Source organism: Cherax quadricarinatus, chromosome 25 (assembly GCF_038502225.1).
Source record: "Cherax quadricarinatus isolate ZL_2023a chromosome 25, ASM3850222v1, whole genome shotgun sequence".
Classification (NCBI taxonomy): Eukaryota; Metazoa; Arthropoda; class Malacostraca; order Decapoda; family Parastacidae; genus Cherax; species Cherax quadricarinatus.
In genome coordinates, this window is record NC_091316.1 from 10,267,246 (window position 1) to 10,288,913 (window position 21,668).

The window sequence follows — 21,668 nt, forward strand, 5'->3', positions numbered from 1 at the left end:
GATATATCTTAATTATTTTTTATCTGTGCGGGTGCCAATTTACCATTTTTATAAAGTGGGATTTTCTTAAAATGATAAAAAAAAAAATAAATATTTTTTCTTATTCTTGAAAATTTGAAAAATTCTGAGAAAAAAAGGCTGAAAAAAATCACATTTGAGGGTGTTTTGTTTTTTAAGTTTGACGAGGATATAGACTTCGTATTTTCGGAACGTTTCTCGGGAACGTTTTTAGTTACTTTCTCCAAAAATTTTCGTTTATATATGGAGAACGCCATTTTCGAATTTTTAACGCTGGTGCACTGTACTGTATCTAGGGCAAGATTTACAGCACATTTTTTTTCGTGCGTTGATGCCCTATAGCCAATGTTACGTAGGCCAATCACAGATTTTGTGCCTTTGATGTGGTACGTGGAGAAAACGTCCTCTGATCGGCTACAGAATCTCAACACTGTTGTATGCTCCTTAGAAGAAGTTTGGTATTGTTAATGGAGTGTGTTGATGCCTTTTTTTTTAATCTCGAAATGGTGTAGGATTATTTTACATTATTGCATTATTTTGTCTTAATGCTGGTGAGGAGCTCTTGATCTCAGTCGAATCTGAATGCATCATATTCCACAAGCGCTGTATGACCCCTACTGGTTTAGCGCTTTTCTCATATTAAAATACAACAATTCAGAACGGCATCAATCCTTAATAGCCGATTCATCTTATGAAATGGACAAAAAAAAAGTGTGATGATTTATAAAACCAACAAGTTGAAGAATAAAACACTTGTGTAACATTTGAGAATCTTTATTGGGGAAACATATCGCCAGTCAGTGGCTTCCTCAGTCCAGTGGAGAGAAGAACGGTGAAACATGAAGAGGAGTTTGAGGAAATCAGTCCCTCAGCTGGAGTCGATGTGTTCAGTCCATCAATCTGGAGACTTATGGACTGAGCACAAGTGTCTGTGTAGGTGCACATTTTGTCGAATTCTGCGCAATAACTAGAGATTGTCTCTTCTCGGTACAAAGGAAATGTTTCTAGCTCAGAAGATGGAGGTGAAAAGCAAGGTAAAAGTTGCCGTCATTGCATCCATCTTCCAGAGGAAATAGGTACCGTATTTTTCACTAACATTTAAAAACTATTTGTATAAATAGATGACATTTTGTGAGAACTGGTGTCCATTCGAGATGAGTAGCTTTCGTTTGAGTTTCGATATAAAATCTGTCAGATGCGTTTATTTCCTGTTTCTTAACTGGAAGAATACAATTCTCAGATTACCCGCACTTAGGAGATTGCAACCTATTACGACGTTTCGGTCCTACTTGGACCATTAACAAATCACTTGTTAATGTTCCAAGCCGCACCGAAACGTCGTCATAAGTTTCAATCTCTTAAGTGCGAGGTATTTATGTATTGTTCCAGCCACGGTATTGTGACTTTTTATTCCTCAGAAAAAAGATAAGATATGAAGCACTCTTCCCAGGAACGCAGAGAAACAACACTCATCTCGATACAAATAAAAAGAGGAAAGAGAATAAATAACGTGGTTTAAAATGCAACGCATGTAAGCGAAACGCACGGAAAAGAAAAATGGGAGCAATTTAAACAAGGGGGAACACGTTAATAAACTGTAAGCAGAGACGAAGGGCCAAAAATGCCGACAAATCAGGAGGGAAGCCAAGAAACAATATGAAAATAATTTAGCAACCAAGGCTGTAGACCTTCCCCAACCACTGCAGGTCACTTGGGAAATTCCATGAAGGACGACAGGGGAAATTTGCGAAGAGCTCTACCTAATCACTATATAGAGGAAAAACTGTCCCCTGAATGAAAAATTGAAAACTTTGTGCTGGTCTTCAAGAACGACACCAGATAAGAGGCAGTCAGGAGTAGTACTGCTGACACGCACGTTCTGCTTGTTAGCCTTCCTTATAAATAACAGGTACGAATTACGATAACGTAAATTCTGCAACAGTATATTTGATGATATGATTAATATTAGGCAGGAAAGAAAGATTATGCAGATCGCTTATACCTAGACTATCAAACTGCTCTTTCATATTTCTCCATCCCTTGAAGAGACTTAACTTACAAATTAATAAAACAAAACAAAAACAGGTTGGAGTGAATTCCTGTCATACAACAGAGAATTTGTGATGGAAGTGGTGTCAGTACATGGAGAAGAAAAAACTCGAGGCCTACAATGCAGACTAGTTATGTTTCTTTGTTTATAAACAGAATAATGGGGGAAATGAAGAATTCATTGCCAACTACTAAGGAGGATATGACAAGGTGATTGTGTGATCCTTCAAGAAGACTTAATTAAGAAACTACAGGAGTGGCCCAAAAAGTAGCTACTGGAGTTTAGTCGCAACAGATGTAAGGTGATGATGAGCAAAGGAACCATACTAATTGGAAGGGATACAATTTACAGATCTTAAAATGGAAAAGGATTTAGGGGTGTGCATCACACCGAACTTCTCACTTGAGATACATGCCCAACAGCAGCGGATGTACCCACGCCAAATAACTGATAAGCAAAGACGGGACCCAAGAGCTGGAGCTCAGCCCCTTAGACGTAACTAGGCGAGTCCACAGTGAGAGAGGGAGAAAAGGTGAGGGTGGGTGAATAGGTATTTGGGTGGGAAGGAATAGAGACAGTGAGGCACTTGGAGCCCTGGGCTTATAAACCTCGTGGCAACATATTTCACGCTGAGAGGACACTTATATCTGCTGGAGGATCATGGGATAAGTGGGGAGAAATACGGGAATACTCCCTCTCACCCTCCTTCACCCTCACTCCACTCCCTCATTCACTCTCCCTCTTTCAACCTCATTCAGTCTTCCTCTTTTCCCTGATTCATTCTCATCTGTCTCATTCGTCTCCTCGTTCCTTCTCACTGCATCTCCCTGACCACCCTCTCTTCATTATTCCCCCTGCATAAACACTTCATACATATTTCATTCCTAAACAGTCATGTATCTTTGTTGTTCAGCCTTTACCATGCCCCCTTTCTCTCCTATCTTCCAACACCTTTCCTTCTTCCTCCTCCTGCTCTTTCCGCTCTCCCGTCTTCCTGCCTCTCCCACCCTTCCTCTTCCCTGCCTACCTAGCACTAAAAAATAGGTTTCTGTGTGTTAGCCAAGTATTGTGGGTCGCGTTCAAACCAAAATGAATTAGAAAGCTATAATCATATTGGAATATTATCCTCTGTTAGAAAATTTCACAAATCTTTGGCTTGTCTTGCATCGTTGGGATCGCGTGTCTGAGAGTGTGTGTGTGTGTATATATGCGTCTGTGTATATATATATATATATATATATATATTTAGTAATATATACAGGAGAAGAGGTTACTATATACAACACGCATGGCTTACGGAGGAAGAATATATATATATATATATATATATATATATATATATATATATATATATATATATATATATATATATATATGTATGTATATTCATAACAAAAATTTCCATAGTCATACAAATATATTTACATCACACTTTTCAGGGTTTTTTTTCCCCCGCTTGTGTTTAGTATGGGTCTCCGGCACCAGTGTCCATCGAACTGACCGTCAAGTTTCCCTGATATCTCTTCTCCATGGTGGATATGTCTTGGTGAAGTCATTTAATGTGTTCACCATTAACATCATCGAGGTTTGGCGGGAAAAAGTCAAGATGAGGATTAAATAAATAAATCTTGAGGGACATCCGACATTGCAGTAGATTATAAACTCTCAGTTCTATAATGTTTATGTAATCATCACTGTGATGGCTAACCAAGAAAACAGCGTAAATGTTCTTCAATGCTACTTATGCTCTCAGCTCAACATCTTGGTAACTTCCGTCAAAGTCAGGATCATTTAGTAATTGCCACATCTTGGTTGCGATGGAGATATCTTCCTTCAGTTTGGCAACACTGACTTTGGGAAACCTCTCCTTCAAACAGGAAAATCCACCGCCTTCTTTGTCCAAAGTTTTGAAGAAGTACTTAGGGAGGCCTAGCTTGATGTGTCAGACGGAAGATTTATGTCCTCTGGATCGACTAATAGCATGTGTTGAAAATTTCTTAAGTCTATCTCATGTTGAATGTAGTGCTGCTCTGTACCTCGACTGTTCCACAGGTACAGTAAACAGCAGTACTTGGGAAATCGACCTTACAGTCCCAGTAACAAACCTATTACTTTTAGTTAATCAGAGATTTTCCTCCCAAACTTCTCATATTCGATCAGAATGACAAATCTTTGCATTGTTTCATGAATGTTTCTTCAAGTCTCTGCCGAGAGCTAAAGACAGACTTGTCATTGTGAAATAAGACTGCCTTTGGACTTGTGATGTTTACCCTAAGTTCATTAACATCACAACAGTAACAGTGATTCTTCCAATTTATTGTAAGCTTCTAGGCTATTCTATCGCTTTCTGAACAAATTAATTATTGTGTCTGGTCGCGGTAAATTCCACTGGCGCAATGTTGAACCAAGTATCGCAGACTGTTTCGTGGATGAAGTAAGATCACTTTGAGTCACTGGAGGTGGTTCCAGGTAGTTTATTCCAGCTGGTTCAAACTTGGAATCTGAGTGGCTGCTACTTCATCACAGAAGGGAAATAAATCTTTATAAGATGGTGGTACTGAAACAGTGAGAAAGATTTAGATGTGTTATTTTTAATACTTGACGTGCTGTTGGAGTGTGAGCAAAGTAACATTTATGAAGGGATTCAGGGAAACCGGCAGGCCGGACTTGAGTCCTGGAGATGGGAAGTACAGTGCCTGCACTCTGAAGGAGGGGTGTTAATGTTGCAGTTTAAAAACTGTAGTGTAAAGCACCCTTCTGGCAAGACAGTGATGGAGTGAATGATGGTGAAAGTTTTTCTTTTTCGGGCCACCCTGCCTTGGTGGGAATGTGATAATAAATAAATAATATTTTTAATTATTTTTTTATGAAAATACCGACACGCTTGAGATACAGAAATTACAACCCGTGGTGTGATCCTTTGGTTCCTCCTATATCACTGGGAGTGCAATGGCACGCATGACACCCTTCCAGCAAACCACTCACGTATAGAGCAGGAACAAGATACACGGCTATGAGGCTTGGCGCCTCATAGCCGTGTATCTTCGACCTTTACACCAATGTAGTGAAAAGAGGTTTTTTTCACAAGAGTCGTGAGGTTTTGTTTCTGCTTTGTCGGAGTAAAAGCTTCCACATATATAATATAAAAACATTACTATCGTTTAAGCAGCCACGAAGCATTGTAGGTTTATAACTTGAAAGTTGAAAATACCACTTACAATTCATTAGTGATAAAACAATCTGGCAAACCCACAAAAATAAAACAAAACCATAAATCATCTTACATAAAATAACCAAACACACAAAACCTTTGTTGATCAGTGATTGAAGTTTGTTCAAGGATTTGTTTTGACGAAATATGAAAAAAAAAAATCGTAGTTCAAATAGTTATTGGACACATGTTGTAAGGGAAGAACACTACTGTGATTAATGTGTGATTAATATTGTGATTAATATTTGTCTGGTGTAATTGCCTTGCAGACTTCTCCGAAAACTGGATAGTGTATAAGTACCTTAATGTAAATGAGTAGTTAAGTATGTAGGTTTACATGTTAACCTAATTTTGTTTAGGTTAAATTAATGTTAAATCATTTTTTTACTCGATTTTCAGCACAAAACCCATTGAAATATGTTTATTTTTTCAGCATTTCTACACGTTTAAGTATTCGATCCTTCCTTCCCAGATATACATCTTTCAACAAACCGGCAGTATCCCACCGAGGTAGGGGTAGCCATAAAGAAAAAACGAAAGTTCCTCCTTTTAAATTTAGTAATATATACAGGAGATGGGGTTACTAGTCCCTTGCTCTCTCTATTTTAGTCGACTCTTACAACACGCATGGTTTACAGAGGAAGAATTCTGTTCCACTTTCCGATGGAGATAAGAGGAAATAAACAAAAACAAGAACTAGTAAGAAGGTAGAAGAAAACCCAGAGGGGCGTGTATATAGTATATGCTTGTACATGCATGTTTAGTGTTACCTAAGTGTAAGTAGAGTAGCAAAACGTACCTGAAATCTTGCATGTTTATGAGACAGAAAAAAGACACCAGCAATCCTACCATCATGTAAAATAATTACCTGGTTTCCATTTTACACTCACTTGACAGGACGGTAGTACCTCCCTGGGTGGTTGCTGTCTACCAACCTACTACCTAGGATATACATATAACCTTAATATTAATACCCCCAGTTACCTAATCCTTCCTTTTATTTTCGTTTAGTGTACATCTTTATAAAATATACTCATTTTAAAATGTGTTTTTTTTTTGTTCACAATGTTTCCAGTAGTTTTACAAAACATCTATTAATTTCAGTTCTTTTTCCAATATATGTTGAGTTTTTCCAAGAAAAGACACACAACTCACACTACATTAAACAAACTCAGGGTTTCAAAAACAACTTGATACTTGCTATCTCAGAATACTGGGCTTAATTAACACACTGTATAAAGGGTAAGTTTTGGTTGGGGTGAGGTGAATACCTGGAGGTTACCTGGAGGTTATTCCGGGGATCAACGCCCCCGCGGCCCGGTCCACGACCAGGCCTCCCGATGGATCAGGGCCTGATCAACTAGGCTGTTACTGCTGGCCGCACGCAGTCCGACGTACGAGCCACAGCCCGGCTGATCCGGCACTGACTTTAGGTATACTTTAATAATAGTATTAATATTAGTAAAATAGTAAATACATAAGTTTTTATTGAAATCTGTCACCTCTGACGACATGCTGTGGTTACTCCTTGAGAAATTTCTCCTTGAGTAAGATCTACAATCTCTGTCCTCTGAGTCCATACTCAGTTTTCGGTTTTCTTGCCCTTTCCATAATCTTCATAACCTTGAATTCAACCTGGTGTTGAATTCAAGCAACTACTTACCTGACCAATCACGTAGTTTATCTAGATCCACTTGTAGCCTGTCCTTGTCCACATTCGTTTATATTCTCATTAGTTTTATATTATATCATCAGCAAACAGGGATGCATCTGACTCAGTTCAGGTAGACTCCAGGTAGGTAGTGTTAATGTTAGCGTAAATACTCACCTGTATGTGATTGCAGATGTCGAGTCTCAGCTTCTGGTTTCTAATGTGTGTATGTGTAATAGATGGTGTAGTATTAATGTGTGTATGTATTAGTCATTAGTGTAAATTAAATGTTTCCCAGTGGTAATCAAGAACCCCAGTGGAAATAAGTCACTTTGAATTTTGGGTTATCCTAGGTAATTTATACATATGTTACCAGGTATAATAATTGCAATTATGGGTACCTGTACCTAAATATACTTAAATCCACTTAGCTCACCCGCAAAACAGCGCGCACACCGAGCCTCCCGACCACCCGCCCCACTAACTCGCCCGCCTGCCTGCACACTTCTCCCTGGCGGACCTCATTCCCCCCCTTCCCCCTCCCCTTCCACACTGATCTTGCCTAAACTGGGGGGAGCCCCTCAAATACCCTCGCCTCGTTGTCTATTGGTAGTTAGCCGGTCGTCCTTAATTCGTGCGAGATATATCAGTTTCATCAGTTACGGCGGTGTTGAAGAGAAATTTAGTAAGTGACCACAAAATGTAACAGATCTGCACGTACGACCTTTGGCACCTCGTACTCTCAGCCTTACCCCTTCTTCCCCTCATCAGCCCTTCCCCTCCCACCATCCCTCCTCATCCGTCGCCTCCATCCATATCCATCCCCTCCCCCTGAGCATTACTTCTTCTCCTCTCTTTGCTCTCCTTCCTCTCCCTCCCCCTGCCCCCTTTCTCGTGGTGGGCAGAGGGGTTGTGGCAGGCAGATGTGACACTCCTTGCCCAGTGCCACGAGAAGTCTGTCTTGAGGGTGCCGTGGCACTCTGCAGAGGTCTGGCGCTGAAACCTTGGTTTTAGTTACTGGAACTAATGGTGGATGAACTGGTGGCACTGAAATGTCGTAGTGTTTTCACCCACACAGTGAATGGCACTGCCAGATGTATTGGCCCTTCTGGGAAAAATCTGAATCTGTGACTCGTCATTAAGGACTTTGTGTGTCTCCAAATGTAGTGTTGTGTACTCTCTTGCCTTCAGTGTGACCAGCATTATGTTGACGAATTTTCCTACATAACACTGAAGACTGGTGTTGCCATGTTGAAATGTCGCGTTTTGATTGTTGCAATGTACTCACTGTTTATTTTATTTATCATGTTTTAAAGTTTACAGTATTATGACTAACTGAAAGGGAAAAGTAAATATTCCAAATTTATTTTTTCTCTTCATAGACTTTTTTTATTATGGTTTTTTCTTGGAAGTGCCTGAATTGTTGTGTTCTTGATAATTGCAGGAATCATGACTGGTTTTTGTTATTTAAACTAGATCTAACCTAATATGATTTACACAGTTGAACTACGGTAAAAAAAAAAATATACGAAATGTAATAATGTAACGCGAGTACAAGACTGAAAAAAAATCTTGTTCGACTAGAGTTACCAGTGGGTTGTGTTGCCTGTGTTTAAGGCGAGTGTGTGGTCCACACCACCCACTCTCTCCATAGTGTGGTCCACACCACCCAGACTCTCCAGATTGTAGTCCACACCACCCAGACTCTCCAGAGCGTGGGCCACATCACCTAGAATCTCCAGAGTGTGGCCCACACTACCCAGAATCTCTAGCGTGTGGCCCACACCACCCAGACTCTCCCCTACCCACACAGGTGAGTGAAGGGCCTTGTACTGCTTGTTTTCATCTCGTTGATTAAGCCAGCGTTGTGTTGCCGCCGTGCTCCTGGCCTCTACCGGGAGTGAGGAGCGGTGCTTAGAAGTGAGATTCTGTTTTTCTCTCTTCTTTGGAATAGTCACAACACCCTAGCAGAAACAATTCACTCTTAACCAGCCATCTGGAGATCAGTCTTTAAACGACCAATCGATCTATCTTGGATCACAATAAAGGACGGGCTAAAACGTTACTAAAAAGAAAATATTTGTTAATTGTGATATTTTTGGCGTTACTGCATTCTTCAGGGGAGAAAAAAATCACCTGACGAAGAGTCCTTGTCAAATAAAATCCCGTTCAGTGGTTCCGTTGGCTCTATGGCGGGGAGTTCAGAGAAAGTGAAACTAGTATAGTGGTACTGATAAGATGTAGGTAAAAGATATGTGTGCACTGATAAGACATTAAGGAAACGTTTCGCCACGAGTGGCGAAACGGGTGGCCTGCGCTGCTGCAAGACGGGTGTGGATGTCTACAACGGGTGGCCTGCGCTGCTGCAGGACGGGTGTGGATGTCTACAACGGGTGGCCTGCGCTGCTGCAGGACGGGTGTGGATGTCTACAATGGGTGGCCTGCGCTTCTGCAAGACGGGTGTGGATGTCTACAATGGGTGGCCTGCGCTGCTGCAGGACGGGTGTGGATGTCTACAATGGGTGGCCTGCGCTGCTGCAGGACAGGTGTGGATGTCTAGGCTGTTATAAATGCATTAACAGTGGTTGCTGCAGAACCGCCTCTGTCCTACCAGTAGTCAGACTCGGTGGTCTGAGCATTCTTTATAGTGGTCTAATGTTTAATATCCTGACCTCCTCCTGGTTCAGATGGGAGCATTAGCGGAGGCTCGGGTAATACTTTAAGACTTCCTCCGCACTTACACACACACACACACACACACGTTATACTTCCTAACACACACACACAAACACACACACACACACACACACATACACACACACATACACATACACATACACATACACACACACACACACACACACACACACACACACACACACACACACACACACACACACACATATATACAGGAAGGTGTATCTTGACCACGACAGAACACAAGAAGAAAGGCAGAAACTGAGAGAGATGGTACAAAGGCGAAAGGAGGAAAGAGAGGGGATGGAGAAGACAGACAGGAGATCCCAGACACAGGAAGAAGATCAAATACAACCTCCCTCACAGCTTCCTATAGAAGCCTCCCAACCAGGTCAACCCCAGTGCAGCCAAACACTCTAAACCAAAATACCCATGCCACATCCAATGCCCCCACCCACTACATTACGAACTCCACCCCCACAGCAACCACCCATAGTTCCTTATCAGGTCTCCCACTTCCCCAGCCCCAATATACCTCCCAGACCACAGTCTTAGAAAAGAAGTTGAAGGTGTGGTATACAAATGCAGATGGAATAACGAATAAGTATGAGGAGTGGCACGAAAGAATCAAGGAGACATCCCCAGCCATAATAGCACTCACAGAAACAAAACTCACCAGAATAATAACAGATTCAATCTTTCCACCCGGATATCAAATCCTCAGGAAAGACAGAAGGAGGAGAGGGGGAGGAGGAGTTGCACTGCTCATTAAAAACCAGTGGGGTTTTGAGAAAATGGAAGGAATGGATGGCACGGGTGAAAGGGACTACTTAGTAGGAACAATCCAGTCTGAGGGACATAAGGTGATAATTGCAGTAATGTACAACCCACCACAGAACTGCAGGAGACCAAGAGAAGAATACTATGAGAGCAACAGAGCCATGGTCGACACACTAGCCGAGGTGGCCAGGAGAGCACACATGGGGGGAGCAAAGTTACTAGTTATGGGTGATTTCAATCACAAGGAGATTGACTGGGAAAATCTGGAGCCCCATGGGGGTCCCGAAACATGGAGAGCCAAGATGATGGATGTAGTACTGGAAAACCTCATGCATCAACATGTTAGAGACACTACCAGAGAGAGAGGAGAAGATGAACCAGCAAGACTGGACCTTGTATTCACCTTGAGTAGTTCAGACATCGAGGATATTTTGTATGAAAGGCCCCTGGGAGCTAGTGATCATATGGTTCTGTGCTTCGACTACATAGTTGAGCTCCAAGTGGAGAGAGTAGCAGGAATAGGGTGGGAAAAACCAAACTACAAAAGGGGGAACTACTCAGGCATGAGGAACTTCCTTCAAAACATTCAGTGGGAGAGGGAACTGACAGGAAAACCAGTACAAGAAATGATGGACTATGTGGCAACAAAATGCAAGGAGGCAGAGGAGAGGTTTGTTCCCAAGGGAAACAGAAATAATGGGAAGAACAGAACGAGTCCTTGGTTCACCCAAAGGTGTAGGGAGGCAAAAACTAGGTGTACTAGAGAATGGAAAAGGTACAGAAGACATAGAACTCAGGAAAATAAAGAGATTAGCCGAAGAGCCAGAAACGAATATGCACAGATAAGAAGGGAGGCTCAGCGACAATATGAAAATGACATAGCATCGAAAGTCAAGACTGACCCGAAGCTGTTGTACAGCCACATCAGGAGGAAAACAACAGTCAAGGACCAGGTAATCAGACTGAGGAAGGGTGATGGGGAATTCACAAGAAACGACCGAGAGGTATGTGAGGAGCTCAACACTAGATTTAAAGAAGTATTTACAGTGGAAACCAGTAGGACTCCAGGAAATCAGAACAGGGGGATACACCAGCAAGTGCTGGATGAGCATATAACCAAGGAGGAAGTGAAGAAGCTGCTATGCGAACTTGACACCTCAAAGGCGGTGGGACCAGACAACATCTCTCCGTGGGTCCTTAAAGAGGGAGCAGAGATATTGTGTGTGCCATTAACAAAGATCTTCAACACATCATTTGAAACTGGGCAACTCCCTGAGGCATGGAAGATGGCAAATGTAGTCCCAATTTTTAAAAAGGGAGACAGACATGAGGCACTAAACTACAGACCTGTATCACTAACGTGTATAGTATGCAAGGTCATGGAGAAGATCATCAGGAGGAGAGTGGTGGAGCACCTGGAAAGAAACAAGTGTATAACTGACAACCAGCACAGTTTCAGAGAAGGAAAATCCTGTGTCACAAACCTACTAGAGTTTTATGACAAGGTGACAGAAGTAAGACAAGAGAGAGAGGGGTGGATAGACTGCATTTTTTTGGACTGCAAGAAGGCCTTCGACACAGTCCCTCACAAAAGGTTGCTGCAAAAGCTAGAGGACCAGGCACACATAACAGGAAAGGCACTGCAATGGATCAGAGAATACCTGACAGGGAGGCAGCAACGAGTCATGGTACGTGACGAGGTGTCAGAGTGGGTGCTTGTGACAAGCGGGGCTCCACAGGGGTCAGTCCTAGGACCTGTGCTGTTCTTGGTATATGTGAACGACATAACGGAAGGGATAGACTCAGAAGTGTCCTTGTTTGCAGATGATGTGAAGTTAATGAGAAGAATCAAATCGGATGAGGATCAGGCAGGACTACAAAGAGACCTGGAGAGGCTACAAGCCTGGTCCAGCAACTGGCTCCTTGAGTTTAACCCTGCCAAATGCAAAGTCATGAAGATTGGGGAAGGGCAAAGAAGACCGCAGACACAATATAGTTTAGATGGCCAAAGACTGCAAACCTCACTCAAGGAAAAAGATCTGGGGGTGAGTATAACACCGAGCATATCTCCTGAGGCGCACATCAATCAGATAACTGCTGCAGCATACGGACGCCTGGCAAACCTATGGATAGTGTTCCGATACCTCAGTAAGGATTCGTTCAAAAGACTGTATACCATTTACGTCAGGCCCATACTGGAGTATGCAGCACTACTTTGGAATCCACACCTAGTCAAGCACGTCAAGAAATTAGAGAAAGTGCAAATGTTTGCAACAAGACTAGTCCCAGAGCTACGGGGATTGTCCTACGAAGAAAGGTTGAGGGAAATCGGCCTGACAACACTGGAGGACAGGAGGGTCAGGGGAGACATGATAACGACATATAAAATACTGCGCAGAATAGACAAGGTGGACAAAGACGGGATGTTCCAGAGAGGGGACACAGACACAAGAGGTCACAATTGGAAGTTGAAGACTCAGATGAATCAAAGGGATGTTAGGAAGTATTTCTTCAATCATAGAGTAGTCAGACCATGGAATAGCCTAGAAAGTGACGTAGTGGAGGCGGGAACCATACATAGTTTTAAGGCGAGGTATGATAAAGCTCATGGGGCAGGGAGAGAGTGGACCCAGTAGCTACCAGCGAAGAAGCGGCACCAGGAGCTATGAATCGACCCCTGCAACCACATATAGGTGAGTACAAATAGGTGAGTACACACACACACACACACACACACGCACACACACACACACACACACACACACACACACACACACACACACACACACACACACACACACTCACACAACAATATGTAAGGAAGCTGAGGAGAGGTTTGTACCCAAGGGTAACAGGACTAATGAAAAAGCCAGGATGAGCCCATGGTTCACCCAGATGTGCAGGGAGGCCAAAACCAAGTGTGCTAGGGAATGGAAGAAGTATAGAAGGCAAAGGACCCAGGAGAATAAGGAGACCAGTCGTAGAGCCAGAAATGAATATGCACAGGTAAGACGGGAGACCCAAAGGCTATATGAGAATGACATAGCAGCAAAAGCCAAATCTGACCCAAAACTGTTGTACAGCCACATCAGGAGGAAAACGACAGTCAAGATCCAGGTTATCAGGCTGAGGAAGGAAGGAGTGGAGGTCTCAAAAAACGACCGCGAAGTATATGAGGAGATCAACCGGAGATTCAAAGAAGTGTTCATAGAGGAGACAGAAGGGCCTCCAGAAGAGCAGAGAGGTGGGGTACACGATCAAGTGTTGGACACAATACATACAACCGAGGAAGAAATGAAGAGGCTGTTAAGTGAGCTAGACACCTCAAAGGCGAGGCCAGATAACATCTCTCCATGGGTCCTGAGAGAGGGAGCAGAGGCACTTTGTGTACCACTAACAACTATCTTCAACACATCTATCAAAACAGGACGATTACCGGAAGTATAGAAGACAGCAAATGTAGTCCCATTTTTAAAAAAAAAAAAAAGAGACATACACGAAGCATTAAACTACAGACCAGTGTCACTGACGTGTATAGTATGCAAGGTCATGGAGAAAATTATCAGGAGAAGAGTGGTGGAGCACCTAGAAAGGAATGAGCTGCACAACGACAGCCAGTACGCCTCAGGGATTTGAAACTGCACAGTAAACTCAGCGGAGTTCTATGACAGTGACGGGCAGTAAGACAAGAGAGAAGGGTGGGTAGATTACTTTCAATCGGACGAAGACCAGGCAGAATCCAGATAATGGATCTGGATAGAATGCAGGCCTGGTCCAGAAACTGGCTCCTGGAGTTCAACCCCACCAAGTGCAAAGTCATAAAGATTGGGGACGCAAAGAAGCTACAGACGGAGTACAGTCTAGGAGGGCCAGAGCTACAAAACCTCACTCATGAAAAGGATCTTGGTGTGAGTATACCACCAGGAATATCTGAGGCGCACATCAGCCAAAATAACTGCTGCAGTATACGGGCGCCTGGCAAACCTAAGAACAGCATTCCGACTTCTAAATAAGGGATCATTCAGGACCCTGTACACCGTGTACGTTAGGCCCATATTGGAACATGCAGCACCAGTTTGGAACCCTCACCTAGTCAAGCATGTAAGGAAACTAGAGGAAGCAAAGGTTCTGCAACAAGACAGAGAGTTAGGGGTGATATGATAACGACACAGCAAATACTGAGACCTTACAAGGTGGACAGAAACAGGATGTTCCAGAGATGGGAACAGCAAACGAGGGGTCACAGTTGAAAAAGCTGAAGACTCCAGATGAACCACAGGGATGTTAGGGAAGTATTTTCACTCAAGCAGAGTTGTCAGGAAGGAATAGCCTGGATAGTGATGTAGGAGGCAGGATCACATAGCTTTAAAAAGAGTGTATGATGTGTCACCATTGAGTGGGGAAGAGTGATCGGGTAGCTGACAATTGAAGAGGCGGGCCAGGAACTGTGGCTCGACCCCGCCACCACACAACTAGTGAGCACACACACACACACAGCACGCACAGCGACAAGGGGTCACAGAACTGAAGCCTCAGATGAATCATAGGATGTTAGGAAGTATTTCATCGTCACAGAGTTGTTTTCAGGAAATGAAAGTAGTCTGGAAGATGTAGGTGGAAGGTTCCACATAACTCTTTAAGAAGAGGTATGATAAACCTATGTAGCAGGAAGAGCGACCTAGTGGAAGATTCAGTAAGAGTATAATGTGAGCCGCAGACTGATCCCGCAACCACAAATAGGTGGTTGAAGAACAATGAATAAAGAACAATTTAATGAAAATAAATATCAGTTACCAGTAGAAAACTTATAGTATTGAGAATTTTTAGACTAATAAAATAGCGTCTGATATATGATTGGCAATTGCTCAGTTTCTTTTTTGTAATATATAGTAATTCAAAGACAATGTAAAATGAGAAAATCCTCTATTTTACGATGTTTCACCCACAGTTGTGCTTGGTAATTAATGACTTACTGTGAGAACGTCGTAGATAAAAGTTCTTCCCGCTTATTGTCTCTTCGAATTGTCGCTTAGGGAATTAACGCCGCTGTGTTTATTTTAATAGCACATGACAGACCAATATTAAAATATGCGCCAGCGGTAATGATGTTCACACATATTAATAATTGAATAACTGGTTTGGTAAACCATTAATATTTATTAAATAATTATTATAATTTTATTGAAGAAAATCTAAAAATGATTGCACACGATTGTATAAACTTACAGAGTGGTTCTGAGGCTCACAATAGTGGTACATTGTGTGTATTTAAGATAGGATAACACAATACAATCAGTGTGACTTCACTGGGGTTCCTTGAAAATACGTAGTTAAAATATAAGAAGTTCAAACACTTGTAACCAAATAAATTTCATACTTGAGAAAAAATGAGTTACGAGCAAAATTAAAGGACACTGGAAATATTTTCACTAGAAGAGAAGGAAAAGGAGATATATTCTTTGATATAAAAGAAGGAGAATACTGCACAAAATGAGGGTTTCTTGATGCCAGCAATTAAAACAAAGAGGTCATAACTGTCCTCATCTTGGCAGCAATGTAGAAGGGATACTGAAAATATTGTGCCTCAAAAGCAGTAGCAGACGGCTGGAGGAATCCGAAAACACATCGTGGGCCAAATCCACTGAGAAGCTGAAATATTTATATTATCAATTTTGACAAGATGGGATGCGAGTGGCTTGTAATAATTTGAATAGATAATTACACACTACTCCCCTTCTTCTTTCTGTCTTCTCATCTCCCCACTGTCCTTGCCCTCCACTTCACCTTTCCCCAGGAAAGGTTTCTCAGTTGTCGGCTTCTAAAGTCCCAGTCCAAACACTCTGAACTGATAATGACCTGACACCAAACTGTTTCTGTCTCCTATTCGCTCCCGCTTCCTGTTCTTCACTTCTCTGGGCCCATGACTTCAGGGTTCTTAACAACTTCTCTGGTTCTGGCAGCTTCCTTGTTCTTGACCACTTCCGTGGGTTCTTGACAACTTTTCTGGGTTCCAGGAAACTTCTCTTGGTTCTTTCTTCACGACTTCTCTTGGTTCAAGGACCACTTCTCTGGTTCTTCAGACGTCTTCCTCAACAAAGCTCCACGGAATGCTCATTATTCCACTACTTACATTTGACTAGCTGGTTCTCAGTTCATTGTGTGAATTAATACACCTAACCAAACATTTCGCAAAATTGCAAGCTCCTGACGATGTGTCGATTGCAACATGAAAGGCCTAGAGCTATCATTTAACTTCCCTACGGTGTTGTGCATCCTGTATCGCTTCTGGTTTGCAATTACTGTTAGGTGTTGGCAATTCTTCAAGGTGATGTTGTATATGGAGGACACTTTGAAAGTAGTGGTCATGATGTACTGACCATCATCAGCGACCTTTGTGTGTCACTCGTTGCTTCTGGAACCAATGGTTATACAGGTAGACTCCGCTTTACAGCGTTTCGCTAATTCAGTGGTTTTCAGTTATATCCAATCTTCATTTGTTCAGACATCCTACAATAAATATATTCACTATAAGCTTAAGGGCGAAAATATTTTAAGGTAAGTAATGTGTACTGTATATGCAGGCATTTTTTAGAACTAGCTCTATTATTCACTTCGTATGTGTGATAGTGTTAGGATATTATCAGGTTTTTATATGCGCAATAGAAAGTGAAAAAAAGCTATTTCACTTGCAGCAATTTTATTGACAGCAGCAGCCCGAATCTAGCCTACTGTATAAGGGGATTACTTGTAATTACAAACTATGTTGTAAAAGAGTAGATGGCAAACGCAGTGGAAAGTCTCGGTCAGATGACGAAAAGCTCAGCTGCCAGTCATCACATGACTAAGACTCAAGGTCAGGAAACATTTGTCCTGTTTTCGAGAGACCTTACTCTGTCCTAACTTAACTGTTTTTGAGTCATCTGAACTAAAAATGCTGGTTTACCAGCATTGCAGCCATTAGTTTCAGCTTGATTTAAAAAACCTAATATATCTTATAAACTAGCAAAATGTACAGCTGATGAGACTGTTATCTTCCAATAACGGCAGCCAAGACCAGGCAGCGTTTAGCGGACGGAGAGCAAGTCTCCAACATACCTTTGCCCAGTGACACACGAGTTAAGCGCTACAGGATTCAGATAAACATATTACTATCCCTACCAGGTTCTCTACCGCTCATAAATATTGTACCAGGATCGTAGTGAGCAAGTTTTTATTCATTAAGCTCTTAGGTTACACTCATTGCACCATTCTTTTCACCTGCATCATCTTCAATAAACATACAGAGTGGAAATAAAAGTGATATTGTTACTTCGATAGCTACACTAAATAAATTAGAAGGGCAATACTCTAGTGACCTCCTCAGCGCTCAATAAAACCAACTTCTTAGACTTTATAAAAATGCTTTAGAAGATTTTCTGCTTTGACATTGCTGTATTAGTTTTTATACTGTCTCTACAGCTCATCCCCTTATTTCTGACGACTTTATTTCTTTTAGTTGTCTGTGTAGTATACTATATCTCTATTCGGTGTTCTAGGTACCCTTTCGTGAACTTTCTAAATACTTCTTCTTTTATAAGTGTTCTCACTGCCTCTCGCAGAGTTCTCCATCACAGCGAGACTTTTATGATCCTTGCTACCTGCATAGAGGAAGAGGAAGTGTTAGAGGAGCGGAGATCTTCCCTCCTCTACCCGCACATTACCTGTCAGCGCAGGATCACGTGAAAAGGTATGGTGTCTCTAGAAATACAAAGCAGCTAGCAGCTGTCTGTTTTTTCTAGAACTTCCACCCACCTGTGTTTTCTTTTCTCATAATCCCAGTGGACACGTCTAACTTTTTCAGCCCTACTACTTAGTTTTAAATTTTGCCTACCAACTTTCTTTATATTCTTATAATATTTAAATCATGGCCAGTACATTTTAGTTTTAATTCATTACTACTGCCCTGCGTTGGGTAATCCTAAAACAAGAAAACACATTCTCCATCGCCGACTTATTTTCTAGGTGTCTGCAGAAGTGTGGATATCGTTGTGACGGTGGTAGTGCGTTTGCTTGTCTGAAGACCGTTGATGTGGCATTGAAACGTTGTGGTTCATTATAGCATCAGATAATTTATTTACATGTAAAGATACATGTAGCTTTGTGACTAGCTCATCGCGAACATTTTGTTTACAAAATTATTCCTGGCTCTGTGCCACGATCCATAAAAGCTCATGGAAGTAACTTGGCAGTTATGCTTCTAATAGCTGGAATTAGTCTCAAATGATAATGGTCCGTCAAAGTAGGTAGGTAGGTACCATGATGCTGAAGACCTCTTGATCTGAGGAATTGAACCGTTTCTTCCTTTCCTAGAATCAAAGCCGCTTGCGTCCTATTCCCCAGGCGCTGCATGAACATTTAAGTCTAGCTCCTCGTGAAAATAAAAAAATAATAATTACATTCACTGATAATGGCAAGTCTAACATTAACATAACAGAGCAGTGTATCAATAGAAATAGATTAATTAAATCTTAAAATATTAATGGAGAGCCTGCCTGCATTAACTTGACCATGATGTTGTTATATTTATACTTGACTTGAGACAAGCAGGAGAGGTTTTTAAAGCACAATTACACAAGAGTTGTTTGATCTAAGTTCTGAGCCCCATACTTAGCCAACTTCTGGTGAAGCTATTCATCTTGCACCTAAATTCTGCAACAAATTACGTAAATATTTCGTTACTTGTTGCCTGATAGTTTGATATTAATTTTTTCCTTTATTTATGTCAACATTTTGTGGAGATGAAAGACAGAGCGAGGGAAGAATGGAGGAAAGAGTAAAAGAGGCAAAGGCAGGGAAGAAAGAGTAAGAGCTGGAGGGTGGGAGAGGAAAAGAAGTAAACGAGGGAGGAGGAGGGAGAGAAAGTAAACAAGGCAGGAGGAGGTAGGGAAGAAAAAGTAAACTAGGTAGAGGGAGGTAGGAAAGAAAATTAGAGAGATGATTGGACACAGTAAACAAAGAGCAATGCAGAGGGAGGTGGGAAGAGAGAGTAAACACAGAGAGGAAGGGAGGGAAGAAAGAATAAGAGAGTAAGAGGAAGGAGGGAGGGAGGGGACCAGTATTACAAATGACATGCCTTGAGACCCTCAATTCATAGCTCCACCCAGCTCAATCTCTCCAAAAGCCCTAGGTTGGGGAGCGCTGTGGCGAGGTTCAGGCGGAGCAGGAAGAGGCAGGCAGGGAATATAGCAGGCAGGGAAGCAGGCAGGCAGGGAAGCAGGCAGGCAGGGAAGCAGGCAGGGCAGGGAATGGCAGCAGGGAAGCAGGCAGGTAGGAAGCAGGCAGGCAGGGAAGCAGGCAGGCAGGAAGCAGGCAGGCAGGCAGGCAGGCAGGCAGGCAGGGAAGCAGGCAGGCAGGGGAAGCTGGCAGGCGGGGAAGCAGGCAGGCGGGGGAGCAGGCATGGGGAAGCAGTGTAGGCGGGGAAGCAGGCAGGCAGGGAAGCAGGCAGGCAGGGAAGCTGGCAGGCGAGTAAGCAGGCAGGCGGGGATATAAGCATGGGGAATATATAAGAGGAAATATATATATGGGGATATACATGGGGAAGCCAAGAAGCAGGGAAGAAATGTAAGAGGGAAATATAGTTATATGGGGATATATATGGGGAATATATATGGGGGCCATAAAATACAGGGAATAGAGAGGCAGGAAGCAGAGTACAGGCAGGAAGGCCAGGCAGCAGTGGGAATGAGGCAGGCAGGAAGCATACAGGGAAGCTGATTATGGCGGGGAAGAGGCATGGGGATAGGTTATAAGGGTAGGCTATATATATGGGGAAGGTATAAGAGGTAGCTATAACATTGGGAATATATATGGGGAATATATGGGGTAAATATGGCAGGCAGGGAAGCAGGCAGGTATAGGCTATATATACAGGAAGAGGCATAAGCAGGAAGCAGGCAGGCAGGCTATATGCAGGCAGGAAGCAGGCAGGCAGGGAAGCTGGCAGGCAGGGAAGCAGGCAGGCAGAGGAAGCAGGCAGGTTAGGAAGCAGGCAGGCAGGAAGCAGGCAGGGGCAGGGAAGCCGGGTACAGGAAGCAGGCAGGCAGGGAAGCAGGCAGGCAGGGAAGCAGGCAGCAGGGCTGCAGGCAGGGAAGCAGGCAGGCAGGCGGGGAAGCAGGCATGGGGATGCAGGCAGGTAGGGAAGCAGGCAGGCAGGGAAGCAGGCAGGCAGGAAGCAGGCAGGCAGGGAAGCAGGCAGGCGGGGAACCAGGCAGGCAGGGAAGCAGGCAGACGGGGAGCAGGCAGGCGGGGAAGCAGGCAGGCGGGGAAGCAGGCAGGGGCAGGGAAGCAGGCAGGCAGAAGCAGGCAGGCAGAGAAGCAGGCAGGCGGGAAGCAGGCATATGGGGAAGCAGGCAGGCAGGAAACAGGCAGGCAGGGAAGAGGCAGGCGGAAGCAGGCAGGCGGGGAAGCCAGGCATGGGGAAGCAGGCAGGAAGGCAGGCAGACAGGAGGGAGGGAAGACTGCATGGCTCAAAGAGAAAAAGGAAGAGAGGAGGGCAGGAAGAAGAATGAGAGCAAGAAGTTATAAAGAGAAAGAGGAAGAACTTGAGGTGGGATTGGGTAGAAAAAAATGAGGGAGGGAAGGAAAGAAGGAAGGAAAAGAAGAACCATAGGAACGAAGAGGGGAATAATATAGAAGAAAACATGGAGTAAAGTAATTTACGTACAATGAGGCTACGAACTAACGTCAGGTTCATGAGGACTGGCGAATAACTTAGCGAAAACTGCTATTTCGAAGTCAACTTAATCTCTTGTGTCTTGAGCCTCGTCTTCGTTGCAGGACTTTCTTTGGCTGGGCTTTGTTTCTGGTTTTACCGCGAAGCTGCTATTGTCGTGTGAGCAGCACTTGTCCTTCCAGCGGCACAATCTGCATCTAATCTACTTTTCTTGGTAAGTTATTCTCCACTTGGCTCTAACTGGCTTCCTTTCTCATGCTCACATTTGAATTACAGTATTAAGCGAACTACTTATCTGCATACACAGGAGATAAGAAAACAGGAAGAGAGCAGCATCAAAGAACAAAACTGAGTATATGTGCCAACAAATAGTATAAATATATATATATATATATGTATACTAGTAGTAGGTTGGTAGATAGCAACCGCCCAGGACGTACTTATCGCTCTGCCGGGTGAGTATAAAACGGAAACCTGTGATTGTTTTACATTTTATATATATATATATATATATATATATATATATATATATATATATATATATATATAT

General features: G+C 42.9%; 1 protein-coding gene across 9 annotated transcripts in view; it reads left to right on the forward strand.

Moving 5' to 3' along the window:
• Positions 1-21,668, forward strand: part of LOC128689952 (uncharacterized) — a 1,227,005-nt gene that overhangs the window by 229,363 nt on the left and 975,974 nt on the right. Inside the window, exon 1 of one of the 9 annotated variants that reach the window (XM_070088636.1) lies at positions 8,595-8,743. The exons of the other annotated variants lie outside the window; for them this stretch is intronic. The gene's annotated coding sequence lies outside the window, so the exon portion shown is untranslated. Of the gene's footprint in view, positions 1-8,594; positions 8,744-21,668 lie in introns of those variants that run through there. 9 annotated transcript variants of the gene reach the window in all.